Source organism: Camelus dromedarius, chromosome 2 (genome assembly GCF_036321535.1).
Source record: "Camelus dromedarius isolate mCamDro1 chromosome 2, mCamDro1.pat, whole genome shotgun sequence".
NCBI lineage: Eukaryota > Metazoa > Chordata > Mammalia > Artiodactyla > Camelidae > Camelus > Camelus dromedarius.
The window spans coordinates 6383173-6407454 of NC_087437.1; the positions used below are offsets into that span (position 1 = coordinate 6383173).

The 24282-nt window shown below is 34.2% G+C and overlaps 1 protein-coding gene across 7 annotated transcripts in view; it reads right to left on the reverse strand.

The window, feature by feature from the left end:
• TBC1D5 (TBC1 domain family member 5) overlaps positions 1–24282 on the reverse strand; it is a 498316-nt gene that overhangs the window by 431125 nt on the left and 42909 nt on the right. For all 7 annotated transcript variants that reach the window (XM_064490964.1, XM_064490965.1, XM_031470042.2 and 4 more), the window contains one exon: positions 19163–19225. The gene's annotated coding sequence lies outside the window, so the exon portion shown is untranslated. The remainder of the gene's footprint in view (positions 1–19162; positions 19226–24282) is intronic.

The window sequence follows — 24282 nt, forward strand, 5'->3', positions numbered from 1 at the left end:
CTACACTGAACTGCATTTGCCATCTGCTGGCCCAATCACCTAAACAATCCAAATCTTTTTGAATCTGATTGCATTGTTCCTCATTATTTCCTCTAGCTCCAATTTTAGGATCATCTGCAAACTCTGAGATCTTTTCTTTAAAACTTGGACACATTTTATTTTAATATAGAGGGTTTTTCTTTTTCAAGTGACCCTTTAGACACTCCAGCTGAAATCTTCTTCCAACTAGAAAAGTTTCCATAAAGCTTATCCAAGGATACCTTCCAATTATATAGTCAAAGCACTGCTAGAAACAAAGCGAACTAGAACCTATTCTATTTCCACTTTCCTTACGTTGCCATACTTTAAAAAGTGCTATGTCTTCTAAGTTCCTGACTTCAAAGCATAAATATTTTGAAGAAATGCAAACATTCTATTTTTTAATATAAATTCATGGTACTCTTTTGTAATGACTTTTCTAAAGTATATATGGCAAAGTCTTCAACAACTTCCTGCATATAAGGCATTTAATTTATTTATTCAAAAAATATTTGAGCACACATTAGTTATGCACGTTAGAGACACTGTCATCTTATAACCTTGGTCCAATTATTTACGTTCCAAAACTTCAGTTTCCTCCTGACAAGAAGATAAGTTCTAATCAGCTCTAGCATTATCAATTCCCTTTCATCAGACTACCATGCTAGATCTACCATTTCTAAAATTTTTCTTCTTCAAATTTCCCATGCTCCTCTTCATTATAAACCTTCCAATAAGTTAATATTTCCTTTGTAGTTTTTAATACTTTAATATTATATACAGATACCTATCTAGTAAAATTTACCCTTCAGATTAGATTTACTTGACAAATCTGAGCATAGTACATCTTCATTAATTAGTTATGACACAGGGGACCGGGTACAACGTCAGACCAAGGAAGAAGTATTAGCACCATAATCCTGAATGACTTCTTAGTATTTCCACAAAAGCCTTACTCATATAACCCATTAAACTTATAAAAACTGCATTGATATATTTGCTGCCATTTGGCTATTTCAAGTGGTAGATACAAGAAAGAAAATGAATTTAAGGTTTACTTTCATTTATGCATTCAACAATCCGTGAATGTTATAAGAATGTAAAGAGAAATGTAAGACAGTGCTTGCCCTAGAGAAGTCTGAGTAAGATAAAAGCAGCTACAAGGTATCATAACAGAGGTACAGTCACATGCAGTTAGGAAGGAGAATTTACTTTCAGCTACTGGATGAGAATCTTTGTGAAGGGGATCCATTTGAACTCTGTCAAATACTACGATGTCTTTTAAAAACAAATATACTAAACTATAATAATATCACAGAAAAGATGAATTTAAAACACTAAGCAGTCAAAGAGGAAAAAAAAAAAAAAAAACCTCAAAACGAAAAGGGGGAAAGGAAAGGGTTTGCTGGTTGTTTCCGTGGGGTGGGATCATGTGTGTTTTTTATTTTTCAATTTTTATGTAATGAATATATATTGTTCTAATAATAAAAAAGACACCATAAAGTGTTTTTCTATTAAATTTTTAAAGCCATGCTTTGAACAATAATTGAACACTATTAAATGAAATGCTAAGTCAAAACACTTGAACTTGTAACAGAAAAATTAAGTAACAAGTATTTTATTTATATATTAAACAATACATACAGGATCTAAAGGACACATAAAAGAATTCACAATTAAGCCCCTCTTTTTGAAAGAACTACTGATTTTAGATGGAATGTCTTCTTATAAGCTAGGCCTGAAAATCCATTAAGAAAAATTATTTCGAAATAGTGAATCTATTAGATCAGGTCTTTAATCTAGGTTTGTGGGACAACTTTTTAATAACTAATTAGTCCGAATTTTTTTTCCAAATACTTAAGAAATGACACTAAGTTGTCTCTGGGGATATTTTATTTATATTTTAAGTAATATAAAAGCATTTAATAAAACTGTAACAAACAACCACTGACTTTTATTTCAATCTCTTATTCACTAAAACCTTGCCATTGGGGTAATATTCTATTATAAATAAAGAAAGCCTTTGACTAATTGTGTTAAACTGCATTAGAAGTCACAACATTCCACATGTTATTTAAATCTACCTATAATCTGACAAAGGCATTTCAATGAAAAACTACATGTATTTAAATCTCCCCGTGATTCACAGCACAGGAAAAGACAAGTGTATGAGGAGGAAATAAAAGGGCTTGTTACCAGAGGCTCAACAGTAAGAGATAATTTCAGTAAACATTTACACATTTTAATAGCTGCTTAGCTTTTCAAGATTCTAGTTTGACTTTCTTATTTTTTTTTATTTTTTGCCCTATACCACAGACTATATTTAAATTAGTAGCATCCCATCATGACCCGATCCAAGCCCAACTAAAACTCATCTGAGGTGTATTATGAACTATATAGGATTACTAAAATAACGAATAATTCCATTTCACCTAGTCTTTAATCTCCCTAAAGGATGAAATTTTACTGATATTATCCTATTAATACTCCTTCATAGACTCTTACTAGTATTCGATTGGATGCAGCTAGAAAGAAAACCTCTCGATCAAAACACATTCTGCCAAGGGCATTAAGAAAAGGTTATGAACTGGTTTTCACAGGCCACATCCAGTGGGCAAATAATTCATCCTGAATCAACTGTGAAGATTTAAAAAACTGGACATTTCACATAAAAATCTAGATTTTTAATTCCCTCCCACCCCACCCCCCCAGAAAAAAATCAATAGATCTAGCAACTCTCGGCTCACTTGTGGAAAAGTTCACCAGTTGCCTGAGATCCCCCTCACCCACTTCCTTCCACACTCTGTACTGCGTAACCACACAACAGAGTGCAGGGACTAAGGTCTGCGGCCCCTAAGGAGAGTGCAGAGGCAGTGAGATCCTGATTCAAATCCCAGCTCCTCCCGCTCCAAGCTGCTTAACCAGGACAAGTGGTTTAGCCTCTTTAAGCCTCAATTTCTCCAACATAACAAAGAATATAATAATGGTTAATTATCAGCGGTTGAAAGTGAAATAATGCATTACAATATCAAACCCAAAACTAAATGTTCAATAAATGATAGTTATAATTGCAGTATTTGGATTGAAATTCTAAACCTAATTAAGATTTATCATAAACACTACACTCCTTCCAAAAACTCTTAACAGAAAAGTGAAATCACTATTGCCTTACCACTCCATACGGGTCCTTTGTAAAACAAGGATGGTAACAGTAAGCACCTCATAGGGCAGCTGTATTAAAAGACATGTAAAATGCTTACACTGGCATATGGCACATACTAAGCCCTCCACTAAGAAAATAATTAGTTATAACTTATAGGCATAGTGGTTGCTCTTGTTCTCCAAGCACAGGTACACATGAGCTTAATAAATGTCTATGAGGAGAAATAAGTGAGTAAAAATGTGACTGAATAAAGAATACAAGACAGTTATCAAGACTGTTTCTTTGTACAGAATCTTAAAGAGTCCCCTCAAATACCCCATATTTTTATGTTAAAGCTGAAAATGTCAGTGAAAACAAAGTTACTCTGATGTGTAAACAGGCTTCATATTCTGCGCTTGAGCGTAGTTATTAAACTCTGATGGAAACAAAAGAACTGACCATAATTCCAAGCATGAACTGGGCACAGTATATGATGTTCACACCTATTTCTGAAGGCGTTCTAGAGCAGCTGTACCACACAACGCTACAACCAGCCAAACTCACCTAAGCTCTCTCAAGTTCTTTTTCGTGCCTCCAAGGATCTCAGCAGCTGAGTGCAAGACCAGGGCAGAGAGGAACCTCGCTGCCTTTCAGGGCTACTAGTTTCAAAACCTCGGCCATTAAAAACAAAGAATGATGGGAAAAAAGGGGTGATGAAACAGCAGCAGTGGTTCTTAGGAAATGGTATCATTTCAAAACGATGATTTGATCTTTAGCATACTAATCATCTCAGTCGAAGTAGTTTTTAATTGGTCTGCGAATAATAAAGACGCTCAATTCTTCAAGTATTTAATTTAACAAAAGATAAAGACAGTATCCCCTGGCTAAAGTGGCACGGAAATTCCAGACTCCCTGCCTTGTCACAGAAGTCCTCTCCCGGCACTCAAAACAATGAGAAAAAGCAACAAAACTGACTTTAAAAAGAGTAATTTCCTTTCCAACCTAAATAAACTTTACACAAACTTGCCTCTGATCGCCAACTAAACAAGCTGCACCGCCAGCATCAAGGGAGGGTGTGCAGATATCTAGCAGGTGCTGCAGTTTATCACAAAACCGTCTGAAATAATTGGAAGTGACAACCAGCACTACCACAAATGATTTATTAGTCTTTCACTCAGCTTTTCAGCTTCCTCGGGGCCAGAATAAATAATTTACCAACTCTGTATCTTCCAATCATTAATTCTTCCCTATGCATCCAAACTACATTTAACTCTGCTAGGTTTGGAATAAAACATACAATAGGAATATTTTTATAAATATAGAATTATCTGACCATATGTAAAGGCAAATTTGTCAGTCAAGATGTACAACCCAGATGTAGAAGAATCGAAAGGCTGAGAGTCAGCAACTGCAGTGGAGTCTGAGGGAATAAAATCAAGTAAAGAGGAAATGAGAGCAGAGCCCGCAAAGAGCTCTCCCACCACAAGGAAGGGTCTCTGATGCAGTCAGCCACCCTCAGGGGCAGCAGAGGCACACGGATGCTGGGGATGGTCCACCTCTAGGGTGGCCAGCTCATGACAGTCAATTCATTCTGACTGACTGACTGTCTCCCCTGAAACTTTCCTGTGAGTTATAAAAAAGACACAGTCCTCCCTTAAAAACGGGTAGAAACTTGAAACAACATGAACACAAGGGAATTTTTTTTTTCATGCAAAGCAGACTTAATACAGGGCAAGCTGAGGCAGCTTCTTTGAAATAGTGTAGTAACTATTTTGAATGAGTTTGAGACAATTACATACTCACTAGAATTCAGAAAAGGAAATATATGCAAAAATCAAAGAAATAAATATTCCAAAAAATTGACAATGGTGTTAAAAGGTATGTCTATCAATCATGTAGAAAACACAGAAAGCAAAAAAAAAAAAAAAAAAAAAAAAATTGCATCTTAAATCCATTTTTGATGTAAGCTAGTCCTGTCTCATTAACCAGCATCTATGATTAAAACAGAGATCATTTTTGGTACATAATGTATTGCATTGTTAGAGCAGCATCTGTTTATTGCACAGCATAAACATTTCTCAGCTTTCTGAAACTATTGATACGCAAGAAATTCAGACGTAGCAATCCATTCAATTTTTTTTTTATTCCAAGAAGAAATACTTTCAGGGAGAAGATAAGTAACATTAATATTCTAATTTCTGGCATCCTGGGAGGCACTTCAAGCTGCTGGGCACACAGGCACAGAATTACATATATGGGCAGCTTTCTCTTCAGTAGCCTGAGAGTGCATCACAATCCAGATCTTCTGTGTGTAATACACAGCTAAGTATACTTCTAAATATGACTTCCACCAAAATATAACATGCACTAAAGTAAGTCTGTCTAATGACAATTATAATATAAATGTGAACCCAAGCAATGCAACTTAGATTATAAAATTTTCAAATAATCTCTATAAAAAGTTCCAAAATGTTCACAAATAAGCGTGTATCATTTTCAGGACTCATGTTTCACTGTCATTAACTGAGACAACTGTATCACTACCTGAGCACAAAAGCAGGTCGTTCACATCAAGCAAACCCACGTCATCTGTGTGCACAGACCCAGTGTACTTGTTGCTATGGCATAATAAACCCCCCAAGAATCTAGGTTTTAGTGTCCCCCAGGTTAAAATAGAACAGAAATGTAAAAACTGAAAAATGTAACAGAAAAACTGGAAAATAAAACAGAATATTTTTCAAACAAATATCCAAAAAAAGACAAAGATTTTATATTTTCTTTTTATACGGGGCCAGGGGAGGATAGGAGGATTTTTTTTTTTAAAGAGCAGCAGGACAAGGTTGTCTGCAGGCTTCTTTGCAACTGGCTTTAAATGTCACAGGAACTTCAGCAAGAAAAGAGAAAGCAATGCACAGTCTGGTGGCACTAAACTGCCTGAGGATGCTGCCTAATGCTGGAACCTGGATAGGATGCTGCACGAGTTGATGACCGCTGTCCCATGTGCTGAAAACACTGGGCCCTGCAGAGCCACAGGGATCGCTGTAGAAGATGTCTGTGCAAAGTACTCTGACCCTTAAATGTCCATTCAGACAGAAACAGAGACACAACCTGTGCAAATAATGTTGTCCTATCACAGAGTGTTAGAGAACAACTGAAACTGATACACCAGGTGTAAAATAAAAAGCAAGGAGGAGCTCAGAAACAACACTGGGTAAAAAGGATAAAAAAGCAAACTGTAGAAAGACCAATGGAATTTTTCAGTTATTAAGAACACTCAATGTTAATGAACATATAAATATAGTACTAGACTAAAAACACAAGACAGGGAGGATATAAAGCAATTTCAGGATGGTGGTTATCTCTGAGAAAGGAAAGGCTTTAAATTTTTTTTTTTTTAAACATATGCTGCAAATGTTAACTTACTAATTCGGCATGGTAAATACACAGTTGCCTGGTCTATTTATCCTCTGTATTTTCATGATTATTTGAACAATCTCTCATATATTTTAAATCTAAGCCATGATGTAAAAAATTTTCTTCTGAAAAAAATTAAAGAGATTTTACATTTTTACTTGAAACAGGAGGGTCTACCTTTTTTAAAAATCATTGCTTTGGTTAGTCTCCATATTTGAAAAACTTTTAATTCCAAACTAAGAAACTAAAAATTCTACTCTCTTTTCACAAATGATTTGACTTGGTAACCATTTCAAATCAAGTTCTCGATTCCATGGTTTTATTTTGAAATTGAACTGAGGGATTCCACCATGAAGACCTCCTAAATGTAGTTAAAAATATTCTTCACAGGGGCTCTGAATACCTGGTTCTATCATTTGTTGTAGGGCAAACAGGCCTGAATGCCTGACTCCAGTCCTTGGCTCTAACTTCCCAGGGGGACCTGCCCCTTTAATGAATATGTTCTTTCTCATTTTGATTGTTTGTTTGAGGTATTAAATTTCTGTTTAAAAAAACAATTCCCAGAAAATCCTTAGCTGTAGCTAATGAAATCTTACTCTAATTAAAATTATCTGCAGTCAAATTTCTTTTAAGTTTAGCCCCATTTCTCTGTAGGTCTCTGGAAATTTGACAGCTAAATAAACAGGATGCCTCTCATTTACAATCACATTTGTACACTAAAACAAAAGTTTAATACACTTTTTGTCACCACAAAGAAAACAGCAAGGACCATTAATTTTCACAAAAACTGATAAATATTCTCTCAAAGCAGGAGCCATCTAATTTAAAGAATTACTGGCTTGTTATCTTAAACAAGAAATCATACTCAACTTATATTGATGTTTTCTATCTGAAGCGTGTCATGCAATATTGTAATTTATCTCATAAATCTATGAGAGTGTGATCAAATCCTATCAAGTCTGATTGGCATAAATTTGAAACAATGAAGCAATCACATCTGTTAGGTGGTTCTAGCTTGCTAGACAACATTTTAAAAGTTTATACAATGACATAATTATATTTTTCTCCATAAGACCTTTCTGTACCCAATTTGAGCTTTTTCATGAAGTTTTATATATGTAATGGGTTCAGTGTAACCTAATACATGACATGGGATACACAATGAAAGATAAGAAAAGAAGGAAGAAGTTTGGGAGACGGAGTTAAAGAGATGGTGTACTTCATACACTCTGAAAAACACTTTAATCAAACTCCAAGTGAATTACAAGGTGCCAAGATAAGATAAAATAAGTTCACTTGAATAAAAAAATAGTATATCTAACTTTATCCTGAAACTACTCCTGAAAAAATATGAATGTTGAATTTAAGTTAAAATACATGGGCATAAAAACAAAGAATTCAAACCATGCTTTATGAAGGAAAAGGTTACAGAAAATTCACCAGCTACCTCTTTTGGTGTAAAATTCCTAATTTTTGAAATTTAAAGGATTTAATAAAAACATTATCAAAATATGTGTATGAATTGATAGGTGAAAATACAATATCCCAAAAGTAATTCTATGAAATTTTAAAGACATTTCTAATTAGTAAGTGAACTTAAGGATGAAAATGACTAGGCCCTAAAGATAGCAGGTGTATGGGTTAAAAAGAGACATAAACACTAAAAATAAAATTTAGGACACTGATAGGAAACTTCATTAAGTTATTGACTCTTATTTTTTTTATATATTCATGACTAAGATATGACTTAAGAGTATGTGAACCTTCTACTAACAAGAGCTAAATTACTATTATAAATCCCATGTGGGTCATTCATTGATAATCATATACAATTTTGAGACATTTCTCATCCCACTGAGATCTACCTGCCACTCTTTACATGTATACATATCGTCACTCAAAACTGAATACCTCTTAGAAAAGGGAACCCTCCTGCACTGCTGGTGGGAATGCAGGTTGGTGCAGCCATTGTGGAAAACAGTATGGAGATTCCTCAAAAGACTAGGAATAGACTTACCATATGACCCAATAATCCCATTCCTGGGCATATATCCAGAAGGAACCCTACTTCAAAAAGACACCTGCACCCCAATGTTCATAGCAGCACTATTTACAATAGCCAAGACACGGAAACAGCCTACATGTCCATCAACAGATGACTGGATAAAGAAGTTGTGGTATATTTATACAATGGAATACTATTTGGCCATAAAAAATGACAATATAATGCCATTTGCAGTAACATGGATGTTCCTGGAGAATGTCATTCTAAGTGAAATAAGACAGGAAGAGAAAGAAAAATACCATATGATATCGCTCATACGTGGAATCTAAAAAAAAAAAAAAAAAAGATAACAAATGAACTTAAATATAAAACAGAAACAGACTCCTAGACCTAGAATACAAACTTGTGGTTGCCAGAGGGGAGGGAGGTGGGAAGAGACAGACTGGGAGTTTGAAATTTGTAGATACTGACAGATATATATAGAACAGATAAACAAGATTATATTGTACAGCACAGGGAAACACATACAAGATCTTGTGGTAGCTCATGGGGAAAAGAATGTGGCAATGAATATATGTACGTTCATGTATGACTGAAAAATTGTGCTCTACGTTGGAAATTGACACAACATTGTAAACTGACTGTAACTCAATAAAATAAAATTTTTTAAGACGTGAATACTTCTTCAACTTCCCTACAGACCAACCACAGTCTTGTATGCACTCAATACATACTTGCTGATTCATTTTAACTTCTATGAAACATGAGTCATGAGTCGAAGAATTTAAATGAAAACAATTTTATTCCCTACCATTAAAAATTAATAAAACAACATATGATGAAAGGAAAACTTCCCAGAAGGAGACAACAGATGACTGTGATGGTAAAACTTGAACTCAAGACAGTGACAAAGATCTTTTTGTGAAATCCTGTGCTCATTCATATGTTTTCCTTCTGTCTGTGGATATGGCAAGTTTTCCCAAAACAAATATATCCTGTTTTCTTAGAATTTTTGGTTTGGAATTATTGTAATGCTATGCTAATGAAAGAAGTCAAAACTTTTTCTCCATTCTTGACTCTTCTAGGATTTTGTTGAACTCTCATTAATATATAAAAATATCCACTAGTCACCCGTTTTATTAACATCTTGAAGTTTAATTCCTAATTAAATGCATTAAGAAATTGAAACTCTCATGAATACTATGTAATTTAGCTTAAATATAAAGACATTTTTTGATTACCACAGGACAATAACAGTACTATTATTTTACCAAAAAAAAAGTAAATCTCTATTTTTTTAATCTCTCATTTATTGAATAGGATTAAAAGAAGAATTAATTACAATTCTTCTGAAAAACTGCACTGTTGCTACCTATTTTCAACTTCATTTCTGTATTTTATGTTTTCACTGAAGAAATACTATGCTTTACACACAGACATAGGTTAAAAATAAGACAATTCCTGTTTTTGCTACAAAGATGGGCAGTGAACTCATAATTACAACATGGTATAGGTGTTCTACAAGGGTCTGTAGATGGTGAGGAGGTATCACTGAGGAATCAGGGAAAGCTTTCAAAAGCTGCATCTTGCAGGTTGATGAGACAGGAAAAGAAGTAAGGAGTGAACAGCACATAAAAAGCTTGACTCAACAAAGATTAACCATATGAGCATCTTTCCCCTTCCTCCCAAAACCCCAGCAATCTCAAATTTTTGGAAAATAGAGAAATAACTTATCAAAAAAGTAACTTGTAAGAGAATTTATAAAAACTGAGGAGAGGCAAACCATTTTGCCCAAAGTGCAGCAACTTTCAACCTCATACATCCCACCTCTACTACCCTGGTAGGGGTTCTTCAACTAAGAAAATAGGAAAACAACTTAAACAAAATGGAGGAAGAAAATAACTTTCCCAAACTGAAGGACTTGATTCCAGAATGAAGGAGTCCTCTGAAGATACAGTATAAACATGAATAAAATCCATTCCAAGACACATCATTATAAAAATTCAAAGACAAATATTCTAAAAGCCCCCATAATTATTAAAAAAACAGGTCATTCACAGCAGGAAACAATATAGAAGGGGAAAAGAGGCAATGAACCTCTCAGCAGCAACACAGAATGCTGTGCAACTAAGCCTTTTAAAATTCTAAGAGGAAATTATCCTGCAACCTAAAATTTTATACCCAACCAAACTATTAATCAAATCTGAGAGTAAAATAAAGATACTTCAACCCTTCTTAAGATCTATTTTCATATAATGAGGACGTTAAACCAGAAAAAAGACTGTAAGTTGAGACTGACACATAAGGAATAGAGCAAAACTGTCCGACCTCCAAGGATACCAAATCTTTAACCTCCTCCTTGATCACATTAACACATCACAGCATAACTCTGGATGAAAATGGCATTAGCAGCAAGAGAAATAGTAACCAGAAGCAATAATATGAGGAAGCAATTAGAAGCAAGCATTCTCACATTATACATCAACTATATTTAAATTTTTTAAAAAGCAGCAAGTATTCTTTGTCTGAGCAAAGATGCCACTGAGATTATAGGGAAACCCCATGACAATGGCTTTTAGTCTTTATTTCACAGTGTCTATATTATACCAGTATCAAATGACTGCCAAACGATTTCACATTAATCTCTCAAGTTATGTTCACATGCACTATGAACAGTGCCACTTTAAAGATAAATAAAACCATGTATCTCTACAAAAATGCAAGTGTACCCCCTGGGGCACACATACATTTTTACTCAACATATGGTTTAAATGTATTATTTTATAATTAGGTTTCATTTAAGAAACCAATTAATAAAATTTAACAGTATAGTTTCTATGAAGCAAGAGAACCACTTAGAGGTACTATCAACAGCTCAAAAAAAAATGATTGTCAATGACTACATCAATTATCAATTTCAGAGTAACCCCCAAAACTGGTTAGCATTAGTTATTTTCAAATTTTAAGTGAAAAACCATGCCCATTCTATTTGGGTGCCTGATGGACAAAATAAAATCCCATTTTTCAGCCCCATTATTGTGCATATTTCATACAGTTATTTTTCATTTATAAAATATCAAAAAAATCAGAATAAGCCCCTATATTTCTAGCACTGGAAGACTCTTTATGTTAAAATATTTAATTCTATGTGAATTGTTGGCTTTGACACTTTTTTCATCCATATTAGAACCTCCAATCTAATTTGGAAGTATCTCTCAAGCATAAGAGTTAGAAGAGCCATGAGAATAAATGCGTATTTCAAAAAAAAAATACAAACGAACTTATTTACAAAACAGAAACAGACTCAAAGACATAGAAAACAAACTTACAGTTACCAGGGGGGGGAATGGGGTGAGAAGGAATAAACTGGGAGTTTGAGATTTGCAGGTACTAACTAATATATATAAAATAGATAAACAACAAGTTTATACTGTATAGCACAGGGAACCATATTCAACATCTTGTAACCTATGGTGAAGAATATGAGAATGAATGTATGTATGTTCCTATGTGACTGAAGTACTGTGCTGTACTCACCCCCCAGAAATTGGCATAACATTGTAAACTGACTATACTTCAATAAAAATATATTTTAAAAAATAAAATAAAAAGCCAGATCAGACATCAATGATAATTATTAATTTAATATATTATGCTATTTAAAGAGGATGATGGAAGGGAAAGTAAATATATTTGTAATAAATCATCATGAAATTCAAGTCTGGCAACATTTTAAATTTTAAGATTTGCGCGCACGTGGCCAGCATTCACTGCAGCTCTCATCCCAAAATAAAGTAGATGACTTAGAAATTTAATAAATAATGTCCTCTTCATCTTATTGCATGTAATGGTTTCTCTTCTTTCTCTGCAACATTTATCCAAAAATTTTTTTGTTTTTAATGTAAGCAAGTAATGTATACCTATGCTTTCTAGAGCTACAAAGTAGAAATCTTAGGGTAATAAACTTTCAAAAACAAAACAAAGTAATAATAAAATAAAACAAAATATTGGTTTTCAGTCCACCAGATCCAATCTCCCTGTCATTCCCTATACTATCTTGAAATGAAATTCAGATAATAAAATCTAACCATATGTAGGATATTTAAAAAAATTAATTCCCTAACCATAATATTAATCAAAAAACAAAAGTAAATTTATAGTGAAATACTCATCACTGTATAAACACTTAGGCATAACTACTTAAGAAGAATGAATAAAACAGTCACATGTTTGCATCTATATATAATAGGTAAATTTGGATCTAGAACAAAAAAGATCACAAGTCATTCTCTAGAAGAAGTACAAAAAAATCAAAGGTGAGAGGCATAGGAGAACTCTAGAATAAAAATTAGTGTTGAGATAAGTGATTACAGATGAAAACTAAACTGAATGTGAAGAGAAATAAATAAGCTTAAATGAAATAAAAATTAAAACGTCAAGACAAATTACATACTGTTGAAATGGAGAAAATCATGAAATGTGGTGTGAGTGCAGCAGACCTGGGTTTTGTTTCTAAGTGTAGTGTCAAAATAATTACCTATGCTAAGGTTGTTAGTGTAGTTACAACCCATCCCAGAAAACCTACCACACTGTCAAGGCATTAAGTCTCTAGTTCTTAAAAATACTACAGTAGAGACTATATCCTCCCAAAATATAAAACAACCAGTGGAGTGCTAAAGAAATGTAATATAAGAAGTTACAGGGAAGATGTATGACAGATTACTGGAGATGGTACCAGAGTAATACTGAAGACTAGGCAACATAAAAATAAGTATTTTTAAAATATATTTTAACAATGTATTATTAGCATTCTAAAAAAAGAAACTTTAATATTTAGGATGATGATCATAAAATAACCTTAAATAATCTTTATTAACTAACAAAATTCAATGAGATCTATTAATTTAAAATTTAGTTTGTTCTTAAAAGAATCTTAAATATCCTCTGCTACGTATTTGCCATCTGTGTAATGGAGCTTCCAGTAAACTGCATTCCCCAACTGAAAACTTGTCAACTAAATATCTAGTAAGAAATGCTATAAATCAGGAAGTGGGAAGAATGTGTGAAGTAAACTACACATAATTTTGGAGAATTTCTTTATTCTACTTAAGCTCCCCCTCCACACAAACTTCCCCCAAAGTATCAGATACTTCATGGAACATTTTGCAAAATTGTGTCAGTATTATTAAAGCATTACTGCTTTATTTTTGAAGACAGGTTAAGCAGGCAGACATTCAAAAGTTACGTGGCAGTCTGGACCATTTCACATAGTCTGAGGAGGACATCTAGCATCCCTGATCCCCATCTACTAAATGCCAAAAACATCCCCAAATTGCTGTGACAAAGGAAAATACACCTATTCATTTCCAAAATAACCTTCGTCAGGGAGCACCCTTGTTTGCAAATCATACTCCAACAGTCTTATAGCAAGAAGCACGTTATGGTGGGGAACAATATGAAAAAAAGTGTTTCAAAAACAGAAACACTTTTACCAATTATACTAAAAATTATAACTTGCCAATTTTATCCTCTTCCAAACAACCTTGCTTCAGCCTATCTGTCTTGGTATTGTGTACTGAGGCTAACTTACAGAGATTTGTTTACCACCCTGCAACATATGTATATTCTTTTTATGTTAAGTTTAATAGAAAGCTTTCCTATATACGACCTTTTCAGTATTCCAACTTTTATGTAGCCAAATTTAAGTCAAAAATAGGACCTAATCAACAGATTGTATGAGTATAGGCATGCTAAGCTTCTATAAATTCACTTGTGTGATTTTATTTCCTGTTTTTCTATGTTGTCTGGTTTTTGGTGTTTCATTGAGCAACATCAAGACTACGGTGGTCAGTACTAAGACACTGCATTTAGCCGTGTCATATTCAGTATTATGAAAGACTGTTCTATGTCAGTATTACTTAGTGCCCTAAGAAATCCTTGCAGTATGAGAGTACCCTTTTTTATTCTGCAAACTCTAAGTTTAATAAGATTCTATTTAATTAGCACAGGATTCAAATACACATTCGTGCCAAATTTTGCAACCACATGGGAAGTATGGGAAAGATATTTCCAACACTTTCGGGGGAACAACCTTGGGTTGCTCTCTGAAAATTTCAGTGCAAGACCAAACTGCTTCACACGCTATCCTCTGAAAGGATGAGGTGTGAAGGAAATTTTGTGTTTAACATGACCTTTGGCTGTACTTTTCCTTGTCATAATTACAGAGGAGCTACTCTCAGAGCCAACACATGAGCTACGATATTACTCCTACAACTACAGTACTAGTTCATGAAGTGCTTCACATTGTGACAAATTCAAGGCAGAATATACGGAAGCTCTTACCTTTGTTACAAGGCATAATAGGCCTTTCTAAACTACAGAGTTCTGATACTATACATAGTTGTAAATAAGAACTATTACATAAGATTTTTTAATATACATGCAAATACAATATACCAGTGTAGTTACCTAGTTCAACTTAACAAGTCATCTATATTCTAAATGCAAAAAAACTAGAAATTTAAATTTAGTATCTAATATGTCTTTAATAAATATGTATCAAGAGGGAATTAAAAAGAAAACTACAAAAAACCAAAACAACCTTAAGCAACTCTCTTCTAGAGATTTCTATTTTCCCACACAGGATTTCACCAAGGAAAAACAGTTGTTTTCAAAAGTGTTTTCGCAAAACTGCCAACTTATCAATATAAATGACATGTAACATGCTTCTTAAGAGAAAAAAAAAGTGTACTAGATCATCTAACATAAAATTATAAATTATGAAGGTAAAACAAGTAGAATTAGTTTTCAGTACAATGTCAACTATGCAATTAATCACAAGATTTATAAAGCAAAACAAGTATAAAAAAATCCTATAATGTATGATATGAAGAAAAATTTTAGTGCTCTCTAATATACTGACCAACTTTGCCATACTCATCTTTCTGCTCCCAATGGTAATACCTCTTTACTTTCACCTTGAGAAGAAATTCCAACAGCTGTAGAACATCACAGTCATATTCCATAAAAATCATAACCACAAACTGCCCAGGTTCGCTACAAAACACATAAATACTGGCCATAATAGAAGTTTGTTTTATCATAAAATAAAACAATTCAAAAGATACTGTATGCGAATTAAGATTCCTCTTAAATACACATTATATACACTATTAGGAATGATACAACAGGAATTCGAGGTATTACGAGAATGATTACAGATCCCAATTTGCTCAGGATGGTTCCAGCAGACACCTATTGTCCTGACACTTACTGACACCCTTTCATTCTCAAAACTGTCCTGAATTGGAGGATAAATTATGTGGTCATCCTAGCAATTACAGTATTTCATATTACCTAAACCGTGGGTTTTGAGAATTTTATGATATAACATTATTTACTTCAAAATTCCAACTTAAAACTAAGTGATTCACAAGTACCCTGCCATTCACCAGATGCAGTCACTTATGGCACTCATCCCAACATCTTCCAACACCTCCCCAACAAAGCCCTGGAAATGGCCTTGGCCTTGAGAGTCAAAAGAAGTGCTCTGAGTCTAAGACATCCACCAGGCAAATATTCACTCTCCCTGAGGCACAAATTCCTCTTCAGTATTTAATTTGGATCCACTCTACAGGATTATAAGAAGAATCAAATCAGAAAATTCAACTATGTCATTTTTTAGATTCCACATATAAGTGATACCATATATTTGTCTTTCTTTGTCTGACTTAACTTCACTCAGTATGATAATCTCTAGGTCCATCCATGTGGCTACAAATGGCATTATTTCATTCTTTATGGCTGAGCAGTATTCCACTGTGTGTGTGTGTGTGTGTGTGTGTGTGTGTGTGTGTGTGTGTATACACATATATACCACAACTTCTCTATCCAAACAAATGAATTTATTTACAAAGTTGAGACTCACAGACATAGAAAACAAACTTATGGCTACCAAAGGGGAAAGGGTGAGGAGGGGGAAGGATAAATTGGGAGTCTGGGATCAGCAGATACACACTACTATAGATAAAATAGATAAACAACAAGGTCCTACTGTATAGCACAGGGAACTATATTCAATAGCTTATAATGATTTATAATGAAAAAGAACATGTGTGTGTACATATATATATATATAACCGAATCACTATGCTGTACACCAGAAACTAATAAAACATTGTAAATCAACCAGACTTCAATTTAAAAAATAAAAAAATTTTTAAAAATTAGAAAATTCAAGAAGCTCAAATACTGCCTACTGCTTAAAAAAGACCAAATGTAACACAAAGTGAATATACTTAGCAAGTTAAACCTATCAGAGATATAAATGAATTCAGTCTCTAACAACAAACAAAAACAACTCAGGTTAAAAACTACATTATACCAACCACACAGACAAAACGGTAATGGACTAAGAAGGATCCTTGAGGACCACACTAAATGAGTCCTAATCCCAGCGCCATCACTTACTGCCAGCTTGTGGCAATGAGCATCTCTAAGTCTCTGTTTCCTCATTCATTTTATGACGATAATAAGTGTTCTTATCTCACTGTGACGAGTAACAAATAATCCGTGTAAAAGATGGGAGTACTGTGCTTGCACATAGTAAGTGCTCAGGAAATGCTAGCTATTGTTGTGGCACTCTCCACTAGTGTCCGTTTTCAAAAACAGTCCTAAAAAATTATTCAGGAGAAAATTTCACATACATGTGCATGTGTGTGTGCACAAATGTGTATCTTCCAATGAAAGATCACTTGGAAGACATAGGAGTACTCCACTAACCGCATCAACAGTGTGCGCTGGGCATATTACACAACCAGTATAGTAGATCATATTCAACACTGGAGAAGGCAGCTTTTTTCTTCAAAATAAAGTCCACACTCACATCCTGAAGCACACTTTAAAATAAAATTCCATATCTAACAGTACCTGTGATTGTTCCCCTCCAGAATAGAAAAGTCACAGATACGTACAATACGCACATTTTTAAATCCATGTATATAAATCAAATGAGACCACTTCCTTTAAGGCAAGCAATATTCCAGTTAAACATTCATATATTCTGTATTTCAAAGTAAGAAATTTCGGTTTACATATGCATAATTTACAATTCTTTAGTGAAACCTGTCTACAGAGGTCATTTTCACTATATTTCAATAGCATCCTGACTTGAAATGTACAGTGCTGCTTCTCTCTGAAATGTTAGAACTGTAAAGTACACAATAGTTCACTGCAAGCAAACACAGGAGAAAAGCAAGTTGTGCATATGATACCCTTTTACCCAAGCCCAATCAAAAAGAAGGCACTAATAACTTGTGCTGTCTCATGAAACACAGTCAGAACAAAGAAGAAATACCTGATTTGGTTAAAATAGAAACTTTACATGGAGAATTACTAGCTAAAGTCGGAGAAACTAGAGACTGCATTTATAAAGATCCTTGTCCATTTTTAGTTTTTCAAAGTGGTATAAAACTTTCAAAGGAGATATAAGAGAAATATGTCATTAAGACTAATATACAAATCTACAAAAACATCATGTTGTTTCCCAAATATACATATAACGGGGATTTAAAAAAAAAAAAAAAGGTTACATCGCTCAAGTTTATATCTCAAGGATCCAATGCTAAGCTGGCCTTCATTTCTCTGAACTTTCCTAAAAATATACCAGTAGTAAAATAGCTTTGCCACTAAAACACAATAACTAAGACTCCATTATCTTTTATAAAGCAAGTAAGAAATACAGACCTGCCCTTTAGAGACAGCAAGGATAATGGGGACTGAGGTTTACATGTTCAGTCTCAGTTTACAGACTATAGACTATATCATTAATTTGTAAGTGACTCTACAATGAGTATGCACACAACACACAAATATGCTATCACCAGTAACCCTAAACAGGTAAATTTAGAGCTAAAAAGCATAACTGAAATTTTATCACCACCATAAATTACTTAGAAAAAAAACCCTGGGCATTGCAATGAATGCAATGAATGCAATGAATATACTTTTGCCTTAAAGCTAATACTTTAATTTTAAAGAACCACAAAGAAAAAAATCAAAACTAGTCAGTAACAATGCAGCATCTAAAAGCAATAAACTCAAAATTAAGTTATAAATAATTTAAAGCATGTCATGAAGATGTATTAATAATTCATCAGATAAATAATTTACTAAATAATCAAATAAATAAATAATGAAATACATAAATAAATCAGCAAATAAATAATTCTGCAAAATAACCTAAACAATAAGTCACCCAAACAAATCACAAACCTAGAAAACTACAATGATTTTCTGGATTCTGATAGTTTTAAATAAGCAAACGTACATAAACTAGATCAATCCTTGTTAGAATTAGAAATATTTTTCAATGCTACTGGTAAAATCCTCATCTCAATACATAGGAACACATTCTCAATTTTTAAAAGACTGCATAGGATTACTTCTTATAAATTATTAATATGATTATAATATATCCTCCTCTATATTTTACATATAATATCTTTGCCTAACATATTTTCCCCCAAACAACTGGATACTTAAAATATTCTTAATTTACAGTTCTTTTTCAAAGCAATACTTACAGTACAATAGCGCTACAGCCTTTCTGATAGTTTTCCTATCTTCACCAAGTCTTTGGAAATTTTCTGCAAGGGTAGAACAATAAGAATAGCCTTAATTATTACAGGTGGCATTTCACTCACTAATGAACAATGCTTTATAATTCTACAAGGGAGCAGTGGGAAGTAGACATTATCAGTTGTAACCTATGGCAAGTTTTTAGAAGTCTTCAAAGGACTAAGGACAAGCTGAGAGAGGCCAGATTCCTCTATCAGAGCTGACACACAAGCTGTTACAATTGGTGGGATTTCAGAAATGAAGACAAAAACTTCAAAGGACAAAGTGATTGGCTGACATCTAACACTATCATCAATTTGAGGAGCTCAAAGTCCTTGAAAGAACACAAAAGATCACTTACCTGTTACAATTTGAATGTAGTGACAACCTAAGTAGAGCACCACAAAGAGTCCAAACACAACTGACCCCATAAACCAGTCTTCATTTAACATTTGTTTAAAGGTTTTATCCACTCACAGTATAGTACACGTGAATCCATAATCAGTAGATCTCAAACTGTGATAGCCTTTTCCCACAGAAATAAGAACTCAGTAATGAATTTTTGACACCTCTAAGGGAATAAATTCAAACAATATAGCACACATGAAGGAGACTAAAATTAATCCAAGTTTTTTTTTATAATTTATCTCAATGAATTCTCAAAGCAAGTTAGATAATATTTAACCTATTTCACAGTCAAGGAAAATGAGGCTCAGTAAGACTAAGCATACTGCCTAAGGTCCCCAAGTGCCAGGGAAGATTCTAACTTTGTCTACACAACTTCTACGAGAAAGTTCACTGAACTACAGACTCCTTAAATTGGAGCCTACCCTTAAAAATACAGCAAATCCTAAACTGTGCAAATAGGCGAGAGCAAGTTTTCAGCCTGCGGTAATGTGCCTCCCAAGGGACATTTGACAATGCCTGGAGACATTTTTTGGTTATCACACCTGGAGAGTATTATCGGAATCTAGTGGTTAGAGCTCAAGGATGGTGCTAAACATCCTACAACGCACAGGACAGTTAGTTCCCCACTAGGAAGAATTATCCAGCTTAAAATGTTAACAGTGCTGAGGGGAGACCCTGGGTGAGAGAAAAATGACTTTTAGTGGTGTGTGGTTTCCCTATCATAAAATAATACTTCCTTGGTTCATGGATATAGTCTTTTTTTAATATATATAACATTATATGCAGTGGAATACCCTGGATAAAAATGTGTATACCCTGACCTTGGAGAATGGGTACAAAGAAACTCTGTACTTTCTGCTCAATTTTTCTATAATCCTAAAACTTCTGAAAAAATAGTCTATTAGCCTTTTAAATGTATATCCATCACTTATTTCATTAAAGTTATGAATAACTCTTACAATCACTGCCTTAAAAAAAAGTAAGTCTACAGTTATAAAAAAATTTTTAATTTCATTTACCGAATTCCAAGGCGGGAGAGGGTATAGCTCAAGTGATAGAGTGCATGCTTAGCATGTAGAAGGTCCTGGATTCAAGCCCCAGTACTTCCTCTAAAAATAAATAAATAAACCTAATTACCTCCCCCACCACCCCCCTCCAAAAACAACAACAATACTTGAAGAATCTTGCAAATGTAAAAATATACAAAAATGGCAGCCTGCCTAATTTTAGGTTAAAAACAAGAAAGCTGACATTTATCAAAATTCTTCCAATAGTTAAAGAGAGTATTAAAAGTCATATTTATGAGCTGATCTTGTCTACATGATTAGTCAAGATATCTAATAATATTACAAATTCATAGGGCTTGAGATTATTATGATATGCTACAATTTACAATCCTCAATAGTTAGTCGGGTTTTTTTGCCTAAAAGCTATCAAATATTTTCTGAAATAATGGGTGATAACTATTAAAATCATTTGAAAATGATATTCAGCAATATAATTATCAAAGAGCTCCAGAAATTTATGTATCAAGTACTTTCCTTTCAATCCCAATTAATCTCTCTCTAGTCTCAAAATAGATTTTGGTTTTCAACATAGATCTAGAATCTACCACGACACAAAGCATGTTTCTTTATATGTGAACTGTCACATTCCTACACAGAGCATTAAACAGTGGTATCCTTTATCAGCCAGGATTAGGTCATATCCTTCCCAAGCCAAAAAAAACACCTTTAGTAATAATAATATAATGAGTTAAGAAAAAAAAAAAGGGAGAGAATTTCTTCCACGCAAATGTCTAGTAGACAAAGGCTGATGTGTCAGCTCCAGATATCAGGGATCCATGTTCCTTCTGTCTTTCTGCTCTACCACATACTGTTTCTATTAGAAGTCGCTTCACACGCCAAGAAGACTGTGGGAACTCCAGCGAGCACATCTGCAGCACAAGCAGCAGAAAGAAGGAAGGTGGGGGGGGGGGGGTGCCCAGCCCGCTCTCTCCTGTAACTCTCCTATTTCAGCCCACAGCTTCTAAACCATAACCTAGTCCTTTGGCCACACCTAACCACTTGAGAGGATACAATATACAGTCTCCAAATTTGGTAAAAAATGCCCACCTATTAAATTGGGGTTCTCTTCACAATGGAAGCCAGGGAGAATTTTGCAGGGCAAATTATAAGAATCAGACCAGAGTGGAGGTAACAACTCTTCAAAGAAAATGGCAGATGGACTCAAAATTTTTCATTAGACTAATTCACTTCAAATTGTATGTATGTGTGTGTGTGTGCGCGTGTATGAAAGAATAAATGTTTAACAACAGGTAAATGGTTAAATGAATTTGGGGATAATCTAAAAATAGAATGCTACGTAAACACTAAATACCACTTTGAAGAATTTTACTGATGTGGAGAAATGTTCATAATATTAAATGAAAAAGAACAGGCTATAAAATATTTCATATAAAATAATCCCTATTTTACTTTATTTTTTAAATAGGAGCTAATTTTTTCACTTTTTTTTACTGAAGTACAGTCAGTTACAAACACATACAGATATATACGAACAGTATGCATTTATATATACAAAGAGGCACATTTTAAATCTATTATCAAGAGAGAGACAGACTGATACCATATAAAAATCAAGAGAACAGAATTAAGCTAAATGATAATAGTGGTTCAGGCTTTGGGAACTTTCATTTTCCCCCTACTTTTCATTGCCTCTAATTTTTCTACAATGACACATATCATGCTTATGATTATTTTTCATGAAGATTTTGTCCTACATGAGGAAATGCACATTATAAAGGTAGTTAGATTCAAGCTTTAATTCTTTGTTACTTGGAATTTGCTGCTAATAAAAAAAAAAAAAAAAGTAGGGGAAATCTGTAACAGCTATATCTTTCCCAGCTGGGGCAAAATACATCTGTTTCTCTTGAGTTGGTAGTAACAGCTAACCTCCCTATGCCCAACTTGTTTGCAACTTACTAACACTCACATATCACATTTGTCAGGTTTACACAAGTCACTCCTAACCAGATGCTACATCCATCATTCCTAACAATTTACCCCGACATATTGATTACTTTGCTCATCTCATTCTGTAGAACTAATCACTTGTACTTCATGCTTCTACAAATCCTTCCATTTCCTGTATTTCTCAGACTATTTTTTAAATTCTACTCTACTGCACATTTTCCTGGTTACTTATATAATGGCTCCATCTACCAGAAATTACATCTTTCTTATCTCTTTGTAGCCATCTCGCATTGTTTTGAATTTTCCAGCTATTACCAAGTATACATACTATTTTCACATCAACATTCTATCATCTGCAAGTCTCATCATTACCAGTAGTCGTCTCAAAGTTCTCCACATTATCTAGAGTGACTCAATTTCCTAAACCCACATTACTACCATATAAAAATGAAAAAATGAGAAAAAAAAAACAAGAAAATGATATATTTAAAACTACTAACAAGTGTATGGGGTTGACCAAATAGCAAGCAAACAAAAAAGTAAAACACATGGTCCTCACTCTCTAGAACTTGGGGAAATAAGACACATACAGACATATACAGACATACAGAGACACAGAGAGAGAGAGAGACAGAGAGGGAGAGAGCGATGGAGAGAGAGAGAGAGAGAGAGACATGGCAGGGAGATAAAAGAAAGAAATTTACAACCAAATGTAATAAGGGACAAGAATACAATCCAGATAATAAGTACTACAGAAAATCCAGAAGGTGAAAGCCACAGGCAGGGATAATCAGAGAAGGCTCTTCAGCTGAGACCAGGTTCATACAGTCCTAGTACAGTGGTTCTCAACCATGGGAGACATTGCCCCGCACATATCATTTGGCAACACCTGGAAACACTTGTAATTCTCAGAAACGGGAAGTACTATTTACACCTCATGGGTAGATGCCAGGGATTCTGCTAACATTCTATGATGCACAAGACAGCCCCCCCCCAAAACTGAATTATTCAGCCCAAAATGTCAACAGTGCTAAAAGGAGCAGTTGGAGTCAAAAGAAGAGACAGCACTTAAACAGGATGGAGTGACCTGAGTAAAAGAATGGTAGCTAAAATACACGACGTCTTTAATAAACCACACTATCACTAGTGAAGGAGGGTGGGAAACAAGATTAGAAAACGTAACTGGGTATAGATTGCGATGGTCTGTACAAGAAGTCTGATAGACCAAAGAAATAAAGAAAATAGTTATTATAGCAACAAAAATACAAGAGAGCAGAAGCAAAAATAGCAACATACTTCATAAGGCTAAACTGTAGATAGTGGGGCGCTGGTTTCCAGCAGTGTGGCAGACTAGATACCTTGATACTGTTAGACACAACTGTTTAAAGCTCGTGGGAAAATCTGTTTTAATGAACTGCTCAGCTAGCAAGAAAGTACAGCGTCCACATAAGCTATAAACAAAGCGAAAGTAGAATAAGCAAACCCAGAAAACCAGCTTTCATCCTGAGAGTATGTGCCTAAAACTGTTGAAATTGAACTTACATTTTAATGGCTACACAAGGCTCAGGAGATAAACTTTTAAAAGTCTATCAAAAACAAATGCCTACACAAAGCTTTCATGCCAAAGGGCTATCCCCTCATGTTAACAGCAAAAAAGCACCACAAAGTCTGCCTCCTGCTGCCTCTTTATAGTCACACCCACC